General features: G+C 40.7%; 1 protein-coding gene and 1 pseudogene across 2 annotated transcripts in view; both read left to right on the top strand.

The window, feature by feature from the left end:
• LOC126183804 (inner nuclear membrane protein Man1) overlaps window positions 1-7,609 on the top strand; it is a 364,252-nt gene extending 356,643 nt beyond the window's left edge. For both annotated transcript variants that reach the window (XM_049926053.1, XM_049926052.1), the window contains exon 12: window positions 7,085-7,609. The gene's annotated coding sequence lies outside the window, so the exon portion shown is untranslated. The remainder of the gene's footprint in view (window positions 1-7,084) is intronic.
• A 1,206-nt stretch (window positions 7,610-8,815) lies between these two features.
• On the top strand, window positions 8,816-8,933 carry LOC126186003 (5S ribosomal RNA; annotated as a pseudogene).
• Window positions 8,934-15,238: the final 6,305 nt, after the last annotated feature.

Here is a 15,238-nt window from a genome sequence, read left to right as displayed (position 1 = left end):
TGCATGGACTTTTCAAATGCCCCTCGTATTCTTACACTGGGTACATGGCTAAAAAGTTGTACACTGTGCCATGTACACACATTGGACAGTCTGTGTTGATACTCTAATAAATTAGGCAACTTCCTTCATGGTGTAGACTTGGGTGTGTCCAAACACTCCTTTCTGCTACTCTGTCACATCTTCATGTCCACCTCTCTTACTGTATTGATTCCATACACCCAAGTGATATGTGCATACCACTTCACTGCCATGCGTTAATTCATCTGTGGAGGGTTATATGCTTGCCTGGTACCAGTTCCACACCATCTGCATTGCTCCAAAATGGCCTACGTATCATTGTAAGGGAAAGATTGAAATTTGGTTGTATGAGCTTACCTGTGTGGTTTCGTATAGAATCCCCTTCTACTCTTATCACATGAATGGTGCACAGGTACAGAAAAAAATTGTTTTCAATGTTATCTTTCACCAAATTCTATGTTACTTTTCATCAAATTTAGTGTCACCTTTTGCCACATTTGGTCCTTTTCTCCTCCAAATTAGTTAATACATATTTTTGCCAAATTCATTATTATTTACTTGCAAATTCGGAGGTTTTTTGGCACATGTGGTATCATTTTCTGCCAAAGTCAGTGTTGTTTTTGCTAAAGTTATTATTATTTACTTGAAATATTCAAAGTCTTTTGCCAAATTTTTTTGTTGTTTTTTGCCAGATGTTGTGTTGCTTTTCGCCAGATTCGTTGTTGTGTTCTGCTGGGTTCAGTGCCGTGTTCTGCCGGGTTCGGTGCCATGTTGTGCCCTGTTCTACCGGGTTCGTTGCCCTGTTCTGCTGGGTTTGGTGCTGTTTTTCGCCGAATTCAGTGTTAGTTTTTCACCAAATTCAGCATTGTTTACATTGCCAATTTTGGTCATTTTTTTGTCCATTTTGCTGTTGTTTTTAGCCAAACTTGTTTTTTTTGCCTTCTCTCTCTCTCTCTCTCTCTCTCTCTCTCTCTCTCTCTCTCTCTCTTGCAGAATTCCACATTATTTTTGCTAATTTCAGTGCTATTTTTGTCATCATATCAAAGTTGGGAAGTGACCTGTCAATTTAACAATTTAAAATTATGCACAAACCTAAAAATGCAGTTTCAACATTCAATAATGGTTAGTTACATATATCAGTAAACTGCTATCCTCAGATTTAGAACATTTTAACGTTGCGAAATTACAAATTTCATGCTATCTCGTAAAAATCGCCAGTTTCGTGTTATGTGACTGAAAACCACTGATTTCGTGTTATTTTTTGCATTATCATGTTTTCTAAATTCTACTGTCCTTAGTGATGCAGCATTGCTTGGACTCCACAAGTCACTAAAAGTGTTGAGGAACCGTGCTGGAACATGACTGCTGTATTGCCACCTGCTACTAGCAGATACTAGTCAGAGCTGGGTGCTAGGTGCTCACATCTTGTGCAATATCACTGAAACTAGATAACCTGGTACACAATTCATTTTCACTCATGTCCATGAAGATTTATTCAAATGATTCTTCCTCCGGCCAGAGGATGCACCATTGAGTGGTGCTTGTGGCGTACCAGTGCCAGTGTGCGACATTTTACTTAACTGCATTTTCACTTTAGGCAACAGTGTAGCAGTGTGATCATTTAGCCACATGTATTAAGAAATAACTTTTAGTAATTTTTCAGTTAGTTCTAATTTTGTTTGGTATTTTATGTCATGACAACAGGAGAGTTGGTGTGGCATGACTCTATGGATTGCTGTTTTGTTTCCAGTTCGATATGATGAATGCATTTTTCATCACCTGGGACGATGTTCAATTAAAAATTGTCACGATCGACCTCGAATGTGCAAAGAATTCTACACAGATTGTCCTTCGTTGCATTGTCTGTGCCAGGCAATCTTTCAAGTCTCTTATGTGTATCCAAGAAGATAGATTAAGATGAAAATATTTGTTTGATCCACCACGCATTTACTTCATATCATGCAATATTACTGATAACCATGTTGTTAAGTGTCCCGAAAACAATGTCACCACCAAACCATTCTGACTCCATTCCTGAACTGAGGTGTGGTGGTGTATGGTCTTGCTTGAAGTTACAAATCATCTGCAGTCTACTTTAGGTGGATAGATGGACGTATATGGTCTGACAGTAGGTTCCTTCATCATTTGCCAATGAGCAATGAGAGATGATAGCAGCCACATGAGAGTCCCATCCCATCCCACATGGTCGTCCTCAACACAGTAATAACTCCACCACCTGCTTTAATGTTTTCAGCTGGAAAGTGGCAAGTGGACTGCTTGCCTTGTGTGTGTGTGTGATGTGCGAATACTAAATCTCATCAGTCTAGGAAACCTTTTTCAATGCTTCAAAACGTCTTAACAACAGCATTCTTACAACCATGGTAATAAGTTACCTGTGACATGAAGTGAGCAAAGATCAACATTACATAACGGCTTCTATAGAATTGTGATGGTTCTGGATGGCTTAATACAGATTGCTATTGTTCAGCATTGACTTGGCCAGTTATTTTCTGCACTTGGTCAATATATGTGCTTTTACAATTCACAGTAGCCAATAATGATCTGTGTCATCAAGATGTAGCCCACAGTAGTTGACTCTTGACAGTGGAAGTTACTTACGATGGACGTTGAATAAGTAATGCAACACATTTTTTTTTGAAAGCAGATTGATTTCATTCAGGATTCCAGTACACTATATTTTTACCCACACTTTTTGCTACAAAACACTGTTTTCAATATAATCTCCATTCAATGTGACGGTCTTACGTCACCATACTGTGAGGGCCTGTGTTTCTGCATGGCACCACTCCACTGGTTGGAGCGTACCTTGCCATCATCCAGATACAGCTTCCTGAGGATGCATCCTTCATTAGGCCAAACAGTTGGAAGCTGTGAGATGCAGGCTGTAGGGTGGATGAGGAAGAACAGTCCATGAAGTTTTGTGAGCTCCTCTTGGGTGTGGAGACTTGGGAGAGTCGTTACATTTTTGTGGAGAAGGAGAAGTTTAATTTTATCTATATTTTGCAGCTTAAAATGTAACTGTATTCAAAGCATTGGAGGTATGAATTAAACAATGCCTTCAGTCACAACTGTTTTGTGTTTTATTAACTACACGATGCATTTTGGATCCTGTGGGTCCATCATCAGGTGTAATTTGTCTTAATGCATGTTTTATTTCTTCTCCTGAATGAAGTGAAATGCATATTCCTGTCACGAAAGGTTTAATGTTAGGTTATGAATTTCGTAAACCGAATGCAGAAAATATGTGCAAAATAGTGGAAAATGAACAGTGTAAACTTACCCCATAATCCAAGGAAAGCATTTTCAACGTTTTAGTACCGGCAAACATTCTTTTCTCTGTCGTTTTAGTACATGTCACTTCATTCAGGATGTAAATTTGCACACACATGTTTATAAACATTTCACAGATGTTTTTGTACGTGGTGTTGTCAAAGATGAATTTATTCGTAGTGCTAAAAATATAACTATAAACAATTGACATGTGCAAGAAATAACTTCAGAATAGGTCTTTAAAATTACTGAAATAACTATGGTGTGTGAAATCTGTTTGTTCATTTAACATAGATTCTGTTTTTTTTTTTTTTTTTTTTTTTTTTTTTTGAGGTATATCTCCAGTTGTTCTAACAGACTTAGGGTCTTACCATTGGGTTCATTATGTAGTATTACCAAATTGTTTTCTAGACTGTTGATGACATGTTTCATTTCCAACATATGTTATGCAATGACTGATTTTTTGAAATTCTTGAGCCTGAAAGCATGTACATGTTCTTGAAAACTGGTCTTGAAGTTTCTACCTGTTTTCCCTACATAGTAGGCAGGACAACTGGGGCATGATACTTTGTACACTCTGCTGTTGTTGTATGTTCGTGTATTTGATTTTACTTTATGGATGAGTAGGTTTCCTAACTTATTATTGGTTGAGAATGCAACTGTTACATTTTTTTTCGGAAAAGGTTGGCAATTTTTTGTTATATGGGGCCCAAGTATGGGATACTGGTGAATATTTTCTCTTCTTTCACAGTGTGTCCATTCGTTGTCTTGCTTTTGTGTATTTGTCTGCTTAAATTGTCAATTGTTTTGACTGTGTAGCCATTGCTTATGGCAATGCTCTTTATTGTATCTATCTCATTCTTGACAGTGTTTTCTTTTAAATTAAGGGAGTGTACTCTGTGTAGCATGGATCTAAATGCAGCATGTTTCTGTGTGGTGGGATGGTATGAAGAGTTGGCCAGTGTTATGTCTGTGTATGTGCATTTTCTGTGTATGCTGAATTTGTGTTTTTGTCAGTGGTTGGTGATTTTAAGATCCAGGAAGTTTATGCTCTTGTTGTCATCATGCTCTATATGGCAGACATATTTCTCAATCATCTGGAAAGTAAGTTCTTTAATGAAGACAATAGACTCAAAAGTAAAGTAGTATATTACTGGAGATATGTTGATGACACCTTGCTGCTATTTGATGGAACAAAAGATGAGCTTGAAGAACTACTAGCAGATTTCAGTTCTTTCCACAAAAACATGAAATTCACAATAGAGCATGAGGACAACAAGAGCATAAACTTCCTGAATCTTAAAATCACCAACCCCCAACAAAAACACAAGTTCAGCATACACAGAAAATGCACATACACAGACAAAACACTGGACAACTCATGCCATCCCACTACACAGAAACATGCTGCATTTAGGTCCATGCTACACAGAATACACTCCCTTGATTTAGAAGAAAACACTGTCAAGAATGAGATAGATACAGTAAATAGCATTGCCATAAGCAATTGCTACACACCTTTGAGTAACCCAGCTGGTGGATGAGTGTGTCAGCACTATCAACAGAGACTTCAGGATGAGCTTTAAGGTGTTTGATTGTGATCCATTGCTCACCTCGAATGAGAGTGACCATTGGTTGCAACATTGCAGGAGTCACAACTGTGTGTGGCCAGCCAGCACACAGGAGATTAGACAGATTCGCACAACCTTGTTGCAGTGATGACAGACGCCTCACCCAATGACTCGCCACACTTTTGTTCACTCCCAGGTCTCCATAGACACCCTTCAAGCACCTACAAATATCTGCGATGCTCTGGTTGTCCTCTAAAAGAAACTCGGTGACAGCTATCTGCTAGGCATGCACCTCAATTACAGATACCATTTTGTAGGGTACATATTGTGCCACAACCTATCGGAACTTCATGAAACTAGAAGGTCTGAAGTATGAATACTCCACTATGCCCCCACAACAAATTCTGTCTCTTTTTTCAGCAGGAATTGACCGAGAAGGGACAAACAGTGTTGCATTACTTATTGAATGCCACACGTATTAATCAAGGTACCCATAGTAGTGGGATTAACACTCTGAATTAGTTTGTTAACTGTTTTTGACTTACCATAGCAAATTATATATGAGAGTACTGGTTTAAGTCTCCAGAGATATAAATAAAGTAACTTTTTACTGAAGGAAACCTATGCACAACTGTATTGTCTGTGCTGAAAGTCCAAAAAGGCTGTATTCTTGTGAAGAAAGCTCTGTTATGCAACTAGTTTTGTGTTACACCTGATCCCCCCCTCCTGGTTCTTCACTCTTAACAGTTTCTACTCTAGTCTTCCACATTCATCTCTTAGTTTCTCTCAATATTTCTTTGCTGTGGATAAAAAAATTCTCATTTAACTTGCCCCATAAAATTTGGATAAAATCCCAAGCTTTCAATGACTGTCGTCATCACCGTTGTCAGGGACTAACTCGGACTGTTATGGATCTGGCAAGACTCCCACTTCTGTGCTTAGATTTCAAACATACTCTTATGTTTATTCATCAGACTTTACTCAGCCAACACAGATTTTTTTTTTAATTTCTGTACTTGAGATGGCGCTGATGTTCAACTTGGTGATCAGCTGCCTCATGTAACTGCTGCCATGCTGAAAAGGAATATTTTAAATTCCTGGTACTCTCTGGCTGAGTTTATCTATAACTGGGCACAAATTTTCTTTAATTTTTGTAGGTGTCTATAAGGCAGGTCTGAGTTCAGGTGTGTTTAAGGCTCTGCCAATCTTACTTGTTGTTGCACCTCAGAATGGAAGTGGGCAGAGTTAACCTAATGTCAAGGACTCAATGCCTATTCCTTCTTAACATAGTTGTCAGATGATTAAGCCCGGATCCATGGTGGTATTTGTCTGAAGTATCCTGGCTCTGTGTATTAGGCCGTTTAGCATAGCTACCTTCTGAGCTAGTTGTTGAAAGTTATGCCCATTGTGATAATGGTCTGTGTGCATCAGTTTTTGATACAGTGTGTCCTCCATCTGCTTTCTGTACCACCAGCATATCTATGATAGACAGCTTCCCACCCTTATCTGTATCTGCTGTAAATCCTATATTTGAATGTTTACTGCTTGTATGCTCACTGAACTGCTGCAGTGCCTCTTTGCCATGCAGCCAAATTAAAACTGTATCACCTGTATGTTTGAAAAAGAAGAATGGATGGATGGAGGGGGGCCAGTGTTCAACACATTTTTTGAAACTCCGATGAAAAAATTTACTGTGGTCAATGACTATGTCGAACTCATGACTTTTCTTTCAGCCTCGAAATGGTCTCTCCGTGTACAAAGGTAGCAGTAGAAAAAAAAAAATAGTTACAGGCTGATCATTTCTCCACTGAAATTGTAAAATTATTTCAACACACCTTGATAACCATCGCTCTCTTTCTCTTTCTCTCTCTCTCTCTCTCTCTCTCTCTCTCTCTCTCTTTCTTTTGGAGGGAGGGGGGCTTTCAAAGAAAGAGCATTGAACACTTACCTCATCCATCTATACTGCTTATTCATTTATGTTGGCACTGCGTGTTTGTTATACACACATCAGCTTTTCAGTTTATTCTTGGCCCAGGTATGATCCACATTATACGTTATCTTTACTACAGCCATTATATTGTTTGTAATAGTAATGATAATATTCATATACGATCAAACATGTCTCATAAAAGTTTCCCATACATTTGTAAGGAGTGTCAGTTAATTTATGAGACTCAACAGTGTAGTTTTTTTCCTCTTTGCAGGTTGTGTTGCTGGACGAGTGCCATAGAGTGGTGGTACTGTGCGTTTGTTGAGCTGAGTGATTTCCCAATAACCACATATCCTTATAATTAAAGACAAGTGTTTATTATTAGTCTTCATGTTGGTATTTTAGAGATTCCAACACATGCCTGATAAATATGGTTACAGTGATATAGTAAGGTTTACTGCAGCACTTGTGATTTTTAAATAACTTCTTTTGTGGGAGCTGCAGAAGTTCTGTTGCTGCAAAATTTGTAGCATGTACCTGAATGACGTTTTCCTTGTACCTGTGTATACTTGAGCCACAGCACTGGAATATAATTTTTTGAGTGATTAGGGTATACTAATTTTGTGTTCAAAGATGTGTATTTGGCTTTTGATTGTATGTATGCCTCCTGTATCTCTGTTTCCATAAGTTGAAATGTGATAATGCTAACACTGTTAAAGAAATTTTGACACTATATGAAAGAGCGCTATTTTTTATATGTGGTGTACTTTAACAATTTTATTACATCTAAAATAAGAGATCTGAACTGTTCTTATTTATGAAAAGCATTTACCACCTCAGCCACCACCTTCCTTAAAATCCCATTGTGCTGCAGAAAATTTGTCAAGGTTATGAAATTTCATTGATGTTTTACTTTATCAAAATAAATATTTTGTTCATATTTGAGGAAAGATGGAAAGTAGAAATGTATACTCTCTCAAGTAAGGAAAAGCAAGTAACTTGAACACAAACTACTGAAAAATTAGCTAGACTATAAACCTGTATCCATCAGTTACATGTTTCATTTCTTGAACATAATGCTTGTATCTGAAAGATTGAATTCAGGCTTTGTGGTGTGTTGTAGCATATGATTGACCTTATCATTCTTGTTATTAAATGTTTCTTACCTCCTGGAATCTTCATCACATGATACTGCACACACATTCAATTCCCAACCCACCTCGTGCTGTGTTTCACTTACCTGGATGTCTGTTATGTGACCACTCAGCCAGATACTCTGGTTGTGACTTCCTACTTCCTTGTAATCTGAATACTTTGGGTTAGATTCACAAACATGCAGTCAAAACTTCAATACCTGCCCACATGAACTGTTGCAAGTACATTCTCATGCTGGAATGTGATGTGTGTGCTCTTTTCTTTAATTTTATCAATGTCTGATGAACATTAAACAGCATCCAAAAAATATGAAGTCGAGGAATGCGTTTGTAGAGCCCTATTTAAAATGCCTGTCGTAATCTTTGATTCCTACATTAAATTTCTAAATTTTGTGTATTTGATCAGTTCTTAAGAGAATTTTGCACTTTGAGTAATACAAGCAGATCTTTTCTAGCGCTACTTTAAACCAAAAACTTTTGATTCAGCCCTCAAGGCCTCGGCATTTGTTTGCTGGGTATAGACTTGATGACCCTGGGGCTACTGACCTGGGGACTAGTAAGTGCCACCAGTCCTCTGTCACAGTAAGCTCTGGACGTACTTAAACCACTACACATTGCAGTGGTGGAATCTTCCACAGGGAATGGGGATCATGGCTTGACTACCTCCATTAAAGAAAACCTCTCAGTCTCAAGGTGTGTTGCGTGCCGATGAGATGCATGGCTGTTTAGGTGGAACAGTCATTACTAGGCAGTCTCAGAGGAGACTGCCACACCTCAATTGTATAACACTTACTCAGGCAAGAGGGGCTCTGTCTGAGTGGACCATTATTTCCCTAGCTACTCATGGGACTGCCAACGGCCTTGCCACAGTGGTAACACCGGTTCTCGTCAGATCATCGAAGTTAAGTGCTGTTGGGCTGGGCTAGCACTTGGATGGGTGACCATCCGGTCTGCCGAACGCTGTTGGCAAGTGGGGTGCACTCAGCCCTTATGAGGTAAACTGAGGAGCTACTTGATTGAGAAGTAGTGGCTCCTGTCTCGGAAACTGACATACGGCTGGGAGAGCGGTGTGCTGACCACATGCCCCTCCATATCCGCATCCAGTGACGCCTGTGAGCTGAGGATGACACTGCACCCAGTCAGTACTGTTTGGCCTTCATGGCCTGTTCGGGAGGAGAGACTTCTGGGATTGAGATGGAATTCTTCAGCTCCCAGTGGAATGGATGTTTCACAGGTGGATATTTTGACTGTGCACCCGTGCAATCAGCCACCACAGTGTTTTTATGTGGCCCCAGTGGCTGCCAGGCAAAGAGCAAAGCAAGTGTGCCACCATCACCTACAGCCAGTGCCACAGCCGGCAAGTATGAACATTTTGGGCAGCTACCAGTGGGGCCTCATCCACTTGTATCTTCTCCATACTATGCAAACATTCTGAAGTCAGACCAGCTCGATGCCAGTGTGCATTCAGTTGTCAGAAATAGGACTGTATACTTGGACAGTTAATAGTTGTGTTAATGTTTCTCTAAGCTTGTCATTATTCAGCTTGCATTGTATATACTGACTGTCGATAAAGTGTGTAGGGATTTTTCAGAGTTCTTGTGTTAGTAGTAACAGAATGCGTGCTACCAGTCAGAATGTGTTTTAAGTAGTTAAAAGCAAATAGGACAACTTTGAGAAAGTTTCCCATTTCTATATTCGAACGTGTTTAGAGTGCATTACTGGCACTTCAAAATCTGTCAAGCTATTGTGTAATGGGACTCTGTTGGTAGAAATTTCTAGTTCCCAACAAGTAAAGAACCTTGAGATAGCTAAATGCCTTAGGGGAATATGCAGTTGACACTCAACTACACACCACCTTGATCTACAGCAAAGGTGTGGTGTTATGTAGAGATGTGGTAGATATTCCCAAAGAGGAGCTGAAAGCTGAGTGGGCCTAGAAGGCATTGTTGACACAAAAAATAATGAAAAGTGTAGATGGCAATCTGATCAAATCACAATCGTTTATACAAGAGCCATTCAATAATTAAAGAGACAAATTGGTCTGGAGAGAAAAGCATTTATTTTTACAAAACAATACTTCTTCTACTTTTCAACATAATCCTCATGAACATTTATGCACTTGTTCCAATGGGTTACAAGCTTCTTTATTCCAGATGCAAAGTTCTCTTTATCTTAATGTTTGAACCAATTTCCCACAAACTTTTTCACATCCTCGTTGTCCTGGAACCTCTCCCCATGTAATGATTCCTTCAGTGCACCAAGCAAATCGAAATCACTAGGTGCTCAGTCAGGACTGTAAGGGGATGAGGCAGTACTTCCCAGCCCATTTTGTCAATGGTTTCACGGGTTAGTTGAGCGATATGAGGACGTGCGTTGTCTTGCTGGAGAATCACACCTCGCCTCTGAGATCCGCGACATCTCTGTCTCATGGCTGGGTTTACCTTGTTTAAAAGCAATCCGAGTACTATTGACTGTTCATTGTACACTGATCTTTGAGGTAATCACAAAACACTTGACCTTCAGCATTTCAAAACACTGTCAATATGACTTTCCTTGCTGATGCTTGGGCTTTGAATTTTTTCTTGACTGGTGAGTTGGTGTACTTCTACTCCATGCTTTGTCTTTTTGATTCTGGCTCATAATAGTGAACCCAAGTTTCATCACAAGTTAAAATTTTCCTGAGAAAGTGCTCACCTTTCCTTTCGTAACGTTCCTTTAGCTCTGCGCACACTCTCAACCTTGTCTCCTTGTTTAGCTGCGTCAACTCCTTTGGGACCCATCTTGCACATGTTTCATGGTAATTCAGCTTGTTACAGATAATGTTATGAGCTGTACCAATACTAACTTGAACCGTATCAGCTATCATTTCCACAGTCACATGGCAGTCGGCACGAATAATGTCATCAATTTGACTTTAGGGTGAGGGAGTTGAAACTGCAAGTGGTCGGCCAGAACAGTGTTCGTCTATCACTGAGTCGCAACCATTTTTTAACTCCTCTACCCACTTGTAAAAATTTGCGAGATTCACACAACATTTACCATCAACTTTAGACATTCTACAGTATATATTCACTGGTTTCTCACCTTCAGCAAGTAAAAAAGAATGACAGAACGTTGTTCAACTAATGTAGACATTTCATGCGGACTCACAATTGTGAAATGTATTTTTGAGGTTATAAACAAAACAATATTGACACATCAGCTGATCAGGACTCATTCCAATGATGCGAACTTAAAGCCATAAAAGTACCAAACTTGCGCTTTGGGTATATTACTCTTAGTTGTAAGGGAGAAACCACTTGTGACAAATGTGGTGAGGCCACACACAAAGGAATTAGTCGTTCATCTCTTCCAAAGTGTGTCAATTGCTCTGGAGATCACCCTCTCTGAAGTAGGAACTGCAATACCTTCCTTGGAGGACATGAGGTACAGGGAGCCGAAAACAAGAAGGCGTATAATGTATGATGATGAGCACAAAAAAGTTCTATAAAGCGATGCAGCCTCCCAAATTCACTTCATCCTTTGCTTCAGCTCCCTCTTTTGCTTCAGCTCTTAAAAAGCATTTTCTGACAGCTGATGCTTCCACACAAACAGAGGTTACTAGTGTCAGCACTAATACTTGCGTTTGTAAGTGCACTTTTATATCAGCAGGTAGTTCAGAGTCCATAATCCCCCTCCCTTCCCCCTCCACCCTCAAGAATATCAGAAAAACTCATGGTTGCCAACATTGCAGAGCTCCCAGTGCCTCCAGAGGCAGAATCTGGTAAACAGCCCAGCACTGCCACTACGACCATTGTGGTAGTTTCTATAAAGCCCTCCTAGACCAAAAAAACAAACAGGATGGTTCCACCACAGATGTCAACAGGTGGTAAACTGTCAGCCCATGGTGATGTCATTCAACCTGACAGTTCTACTGCACCTGCTTCAGAACCATTGGAATGTGAAGTCCAACTGTAGCAACCATCTCACCCTAAGGCTGAACCTCACCCATTGCTGGCTCCCAACCTCGATGCAGAGACTGTGATAAATGTCTCCCATACTACAGCGGAATGTTAGTGTGTTCAGCATGCATTTGGAGGAATTGAAACACCTAGCACAGGAACACTCCCTGTGATCAGCCCCAGTGTTCTGAGGCTATACCCTCTTTCACAAGGATGACATGTTTGGGAAAAGGGCCAAGGGAGGGTTTACTGTGTTTGTCAGTAACACACACCATTCCTCAACTCTCCCCTTGGTTATTGTTCTACAAACATTAGCCACTGAAGTTCATGTGGGTCAATGGATTACCATCTGTCTCTGTATTTACCATCTGAGGGAGCGAAACATTCTGAAGCTCTTGGAGATGTTTCAGAACAATTGCCCCACCCATGTCTTGTACTGTTCTTGCCCCTGGGGTTGGGTTTTAGAGAGCATCATGATTTTTCAGGAGCTGTGCATCCTACTCACTGGTGATACTGCTCATTTCAGCACTGCTAATGGGTCATCCTCAGCCATGTACTTCCCTTTCTGCTCCCTGGTCCTCACAGATTCAGATTGTGACCTACATTCCAGTGACCACTTCCCACTCAGGATTCACCTCTTGGGAGGAGCACTCACTGAAAGGGCACCACCAAGGTGGATGATCAGCAGAGTTAACTGCATGCTGTTTAGCCAGCTGTCTTTGCTTGAACACCAAGGCAGCATCCACAAATGGGTGGACCACTCACACTATTGGTCCACCATGCTGCTGACTTATCCATCTGGAAGTCCTCAGATCATCTTAGGAGGCAACCTGTACCTTGGTGGACCGATGAGTGCTGCTTAACAGTCTGAGTCGAGCATGTGGCTCTGCGACAGTTTAAGTGGCACCCAACAATGGAAAATCTCTCAGCTTTTCAATTGGCTAGAGCCAAGGCTTAATGCATTCTCGAGGAGAGCAAGAAAAGTCATGAGAAGTATTCCGGGACTCTCTAAACTGCTTCATTTGTTCTACAAAAGTATGGGATCCATAAGGATGATTTCCAGTAAATACAGTTCGCTCCCTATAGCAGTGGTGCTGAAACATTATTGTCTTCCAACAACACCCAGAAACATCATCCAGATGATGGCAGAGCATTTTCCACTGAATAGTGCCATTGCCAGCCAAGATTCAGTGTTCTGTCATTATTGTGCCAACATGGAGAAAAGTGGATGGACTTGTCCAACAATGCAGTCCTACAAATACCCATTCTCCATGTGGACAACAATGAGGCAATTTTGGTATCTCTCCTCAAGCCAGGAAAGGACCAAATGTGTCCTAGTAGTTACCAAAGTGTCACCTTAATGAGCTGTGTAGGAAAGACTCGGGAGTGAATGGTTAACTGATGTCTGGTCTGGATGTTCACGTCGTCATTTTAGTTTTCCTGACGTGCATATGAAGGACACCATTCTACCTTTTAAAGATACTTTGAGGTTTTTTTATTCCAAACTGTCATGGTTACCACACCCAAAAGACCTGAAGGCAAGAGCCGAGAAGGCATCTTGAAGCAACTTAGCCAAAAATTGTGGGTAGTAGACAGGACACGTCTGCTCCAGTGTTATAGAGCTTTCGTGAGATTATGGCTGGATTATGGGTGCATGGTGTATGGCTCAGAGAGACCTTATCTGAAGATCCTTGATGCTATCCACCTTGAGGGGATCAGGCTGGCCACAGGTGCTTACAGGACCGGCTCTGTACACAGCTCTGTGCTGAGGCTGGGGAACCATTATTTTTCGTCCGATAGTGTATGGTCATGATGTTCAAGCATACAAGTTACTCGCTGCTCTGAATTCACCAATGTGTCATACTGTTGCTAATCCAGCTGTGAAACACTGTTTCTCCAGTCACCCATGAGCAACAAGGCTGTTTGGAATCAGTGTGAAGCATGAATTGGAGTCTGTTGGTGTGGGTAATGTACAGGTTCAGATCCAGGATTTTAACTGGCTGCCACCCTGGTTACTGTGGAGGCCCAGAGTGAATTTAGGGTTAGTGCAGTGCAGGAGAGGTTGCACTGCTGCTTATGTTTTTGTTAGATGTTTTTTGACATTTTAAATGAGCACCAGAACTATGTACTGTATTCATGGATGGGTCTAAACAGGTGGATTCCGTTGCCTGCTCTGATGTTTTCCCTGACTGTGTCCTCAAAATTTGGTTGCCTCCAGACCTCACTGTCTTTGATGAATGACTTGCAATCTTGAGGGTGCTAGAACATAAGAGATCTGTCGTGCCTGCTCAATTCCTCCTCTGTTCCCAGCCGATAAAGTAGTCCAATATATCCAGGATGCCCTTCTCCACTTACAAAGGCTGGGGAAGGAGATGTCTTTCTGCTGGGTACCAAGGCACATGGGTATGAAGGGGTGGATGTAGTAGTCAAGGAGGCATTCCATGATCCTCAGATACTTAAATGTGTCATCCCCCTGCATGCTATTGCCTCATTGTTGGCTTGACATGACAGACAACAAAGTGCATCTGGTAAAGTTCACAACTCAGCAGCTAGGTCTTTCTCACTCATCTTCACATAGACCACAGCCCAGTGACACATGGCTTCTTGCTGTACCGAGAATAGCCTCCATTGTTTGGTATTTGTGATGTGCAAATCATGATGTGCCATATTTTAGTAGACTGTATTTTGTAGTCAGACAAGAGGGCAGCCACTCATTTGTCAACCAATTTGTTCTATTTTAAATTACTCGATTGTTTTGTGCAATGTCTGACTTGTTCCTCAAAAATTTTAGAGTGACAATTTAATGTGTTTTCAGAGTGGATGGCTCATCCATATTTTTGTTAAGTGATTGGCCAGCCACATGCTCCTGTGCATTTGTTTTATTTTTCCGTACTTCATTGTGTTTTAATAGACAGTTTTCAAACATCTCCCCATTTTTTCACATGTGTTCCCTATTATGAGCTAGTGGTATTGAGCAGTTGATGATGGTGAGATCGGGAGAGAGTGAGTACGATTTTATCTCAGATTCCCTTTTATTTCTTTTATTGTATTTTCTACATTTTAATCACATGCATTTCTATTCATCTTCGTATGGGCGCCGATAACTTTGACATTGAGTACCCCTAAACCACAAATGCGTGGGCGCGCACACACACACACACACACACACACACACACACACACACACTTTTCTGTTTTGATATTGTCATGCCACAGTCCCTATTTTTTGTGGTCCCTTCCAATTTAACACATAACATTGATGACTGAAGTGTGGAGGAATAAGTGTGCTCTCTATATGCATTCAAGAAAAATGAACAGATCAGAAGGGGGGTT

This window comes from Schistocerca cancellata, chromosome 4, assembly GCF_023864275.1.
Source record: "Schistocerca cancellata isolate TAMUIC-IGC-003103 chromosome 4, iqSchCanc2.1, whole genome shotgun sequence".
Taxonomy (NCBI): Eukaryota; Metazoa; Arthropoda; class Insecta; order Orthoptera; family Acrididae; genus Schistocerca; species Schistocerca cancellata.
Note: the sequence above shows the minus strand (reverse complement) of the source record. Positions and strands in the feature narration are given on the sequence as shown.